Here is a 4080-nt window from a genome sequence, read left to right as displayed (position 1 = left end):
CGCGCATGAATAGTGTCATTTGTAGTAGTGAATAGTGTTTGAATAGTGTCCGAATCTGGCATTTAACTTCTGGATTTTTGTTTTGGTAGCTACGGAGCTTGTTTTAACTTGAAATTTTTTTCCCCACTTCTAAGACGTTGAACTTGATAGGAAAAATAGCTAGAGCAATTGGTATGGTCTGAGTTAAGAGATTCAAAAAAATTTTGGACTGATTTTAAGTGAAACTTCAAAGGACCATAACTTTTGCTCTGGTTATCAGGTTTTTATCTTCTCCCACGCGCATGAACTAACCCCTAAACGGAATCTCTGCCGGCACACTTTAGAGCAAACCACAGCCATTGACGGCCAAAAAAAGGGCCTGGAAAATCAAATTGCCGCTTGCGAAGCCGCCGTCCCGAACCAGATCGCCGCCGTCGCGAGCCACCTACGCGAACACAACCAGATCGGTGTTGCGAGCCACCTCCGCTGCGACGAAACCAGAGCCAGCAGATGTCTCGCGAAACCAGGCTGCCACGACGAACCACCACACGTTGACGAAGCCACGCGTTGCAGAACCACTGCGAATCAGATCGACGACGAGGGCACTTTCTGACGCGAAATCCCCATCACTGCGGCGCCGGCCACCACGCAGCCACCTGCGACGAAAAAAGCTGCCTGGAGAAGACGCGAAACCAGACGCGAACACACCTACATTGCGAGAATCCTCCACCTCCGTTCCAAACAGAACCGCAGGCCACCGTGACAGAAATCGATGTCGATTGCGCCAATGCGACAGCCACCACGGTACCTGCAAAAAACCAGACCAGACAGACCCCCGCGAAGCAACTGATGAGTCATTATTTTCTTCTATTCCACTAGCCTTTGTGCACCCATTAGACAGTTGATTAGTGCTTAATTGTTCATCATTAGAGTGTTTTTCATCTGTTGGGCTTTATTGGGCCACTGTTCCGAATTTGGACTAATTTCACATTATTTGGCCTAATTTTTGTTTTTAATTATTTTTAGGTATTTGGGTGAAGCAATTTTGGAGCTTGGACATTAATATTTAGTTGAAGAAACTTTCCACATCATTGCCACATCATTTCCATGTCATTTCCACGTCAGCAAAGTCAATGGGTCAACATTTGAGGCCCATAGTGGCATTTTTGTAATTCTGCGGCTTATAATGGCAGTTTTGTAATTCTGAGTGGCATGGGTGATATGACCACGAATTAGGTCTGCATGAGAAGAAGGCAGCCGCTCATTCATCTTCAACCTCTCTTCAAAACCTCCATTTTCGTTCTCCAAGCTTCCATGGACGTCCCCCTTGCGGTTTTTCACGTTTTTGGCTCATTTTTACCGTTTTTATGCATATTTGACAGCACCCATTGAGGGTTTTACGTTTGGAATTCGTTTTCTTGGTTGGGCAGTTCGGTTTGTGGATTTTATTGACTTGGAACAATACCCATTCATGGGGTTTTCGCATTTATATATGATAACACTGTTTTGCATTCCATTTAAGCTTTGAAATCTCAATTTTTGCTCTTAAATTGCGTTTTCAGATTTGAAGGGTTCTTGGTTCTTGGTTCTTGGTTCTGATTTTTGTGATTTCAGTTTTGAAGTGTTTAATTACTCATTTCCATGTCTAGCTAAATTCGTGTATTGACTCCTTGATGAAAAATGCAATGAAGCTTTGAGGTTGTGCTTGTTTTGTGAAATCTGCCATGTTTTTGTTCTGAATTCGTGGAATGCATGTGGTGAATCTGTCAATGCTTAATTTACAGAGTAATTGCATGTGTTTTGTTTAAGATACGTTCATGCTTAATGTATGTAGCTTGGCTGTCACGAATTTAAGGATGTGTGCATTGCTTAATTGCATAATGAAGCTAGATTGTAATTTTCGCTTAGTGAATTATTATCTAGTGGATTGAGACAAGGCAGGGTTGGTGTTAATTTGGTGGCCTATGATAAGTGAAATTGCGTTTGAATCAGGGATGTCAATACGGTTTTAGTCACTGTAGCATTTAAATTAATCTATTGATTAGCATTCTGAATCTGTCTGCCAACCCCCCTCCCCCCTGTGTTTTATTGTTGTGTTCATCTGGAAAATTGGCTTTGAATGAAAATATTGGTCGTTGGGAGACGACTTGGTTCACTTTCATGTACTGCATTTAATATGTTTTAATTTGGTGGGGTACGGCCTCTATCAAATTTGGCGCCGTTGCCGGGGACCAATCGTTTCGTTCAAAGTAAAATTTTCAGTGTGTTTGTGTTCTGTGTTTTGGTGTGTGTGTAGTTCAAGTGTGGTTGAGTTGGTATATGTTCATTGTGATGTTAATGTTGTGTTAAGTTCAGTGTCTGTTTCCATTCCTGTGTGTTTCTGTTTAGTGTAGTGAATAGTGTCGCGGCGCGCATGAATAGTGTCATTTGTAGTAGTGAATAGTGTTTGAATAGTGTCCGAATCTGGCATTTAACTTCTGGATTTTTGTTTTGGTAGCTACGGAGCTTGTTTTAACTTGAAATTTTTTTCCCCACTTCTAAGACGTTGAACTTGATAGGAAAAATAGCTAGAGCAATTGGTATGGTCTGAGTTAAGAGATTCAAAAAAATTTTGGACTGATTTTAAGTGAAACTTCAAAGGACCATAACTTTTGCTCTGGTTATCAGGTTTTTATCTTCTCCCACGCGCATGAACTAACCCCTAAACGGAATCTCTGCCGGCACACTTTAGAGCAAACCACAGCCATTGACGGCCAAAAAAAGGGCCTGGAAAATCAAATTGCCGCTTGCGAAGCCGCCGTCCCGAACCAGATCGCCGCCGTCGCGAGCCACCTACGCGAACACAACCAGATCGGTGTTGCGAGCCACCTCCGCTGCGACGAAACCAGAGCCAGCAGATGTCTCGCGAAACCAGGCTGCCACGACGAACCACCACACGTTGACGAAGCCACGCGTTGCAGAACCACTGCGAATCAGATCGACGACGAGGGCACTTTCTGACGCGAAATCCCCATCACTGCGGCGCCGGCCACCACGCAGCCACCTGCGACGAAAAAAGCTGCCTGGAGAAGACGCGAAACCAGACGCGAACACACCTACATTGCGAGAATCCTCCACCTCCGTTCCAAACAGAACCGCAGGCCACCGTGACAGAAATCGATGTCGATTGCGCCAATGCGACAGCCACCACGGTACCTGCAAAAAACCAGACCAGACAGACCCCCGCGAAGCAACTGATGAGTCATTATTTTCTTCTATTCCACTAGCCTTTGTGCACCCATTAGACAGTTGATTAGTGCTTAATTGTTCATCATTAGAGTGTTTTTCATCTGTTGGGCTTTATTGGGCCACTGTTCCGAATTTGGACTAATTTCACATTATTTGGCCTAATTTTTGTTTTTAATTATTTTTAGGTATTTGGGTGAAGCAATTTTGGAGCTTGGACATTAATATTTAGTTGAAGAAACTTTCCACATCATTGCCACATCATTTCCATGTCATTTCCACGTCAGCAAAGTCAATGGGTCAACATTTGAGGCCCATAGTGGCATTTTTGTAATTCTGCGGCTTATAATGGCAGTTTTGTAATTCTGAGTGGCATGGGTGATATGACCACGAATTAGGTCTGCATGAGAAGAAGGCAGCCGCTCATTCATCTTCAACCTCTCTTCAAAACCTCCATTTTCGTTCTCCAAGCTTCCATGGACGTCCCCCTTGCGGTTTTTCACGTTTTTGGCTCATTTTTACCGTTTTTATGCATATTTGACAGCACCCATTGAGGGTTTTACGTTTGGAATTCGTTTTCTTGGTTGGGCAGTTCGGTTTGTGGATTTTATTGACTTGGAACAATACCCATTCATGGGGTTTTCGCATTTATATATGATAACACTGTTTTGCATTCCATTTAAGCTTTGAAATCTCAATTTTTGCTCTTAAATTGCGTTTTCAGATTTGAAGGGTTCTTGGTTCTTGGTTCTTGGTTCTGATTTTTGTGATTTCAGTTTTGAAGTGTTTAATTACTCATTTCCATGTCTAGCTAAATTCGTGTATTGACTCCTTGATGAAAAATGCAATGAAGCTTTGAGGTTGTGCTTGTTTTGT

Source organism: Vigna unguiculata, unplaced genomic scaffold, assembly GCF_004118075.2.
Source record: "Vigna unguiculata cultivar IT97K-499-35 unplaced genomic scaffold, ASM411807v1 contig_678, whole genome shotgun sequence".
Classification (NCBI taxonomy): domain Eukaryota; kingdom Viridiplantae; phylum Streptophyta; class Magnoliopsida; order Fabales; family Fabaceae; genus Vigna; species Vigna unguiculata.
This window is presented reverse-complemented; position numbering follows the sequence as displayed.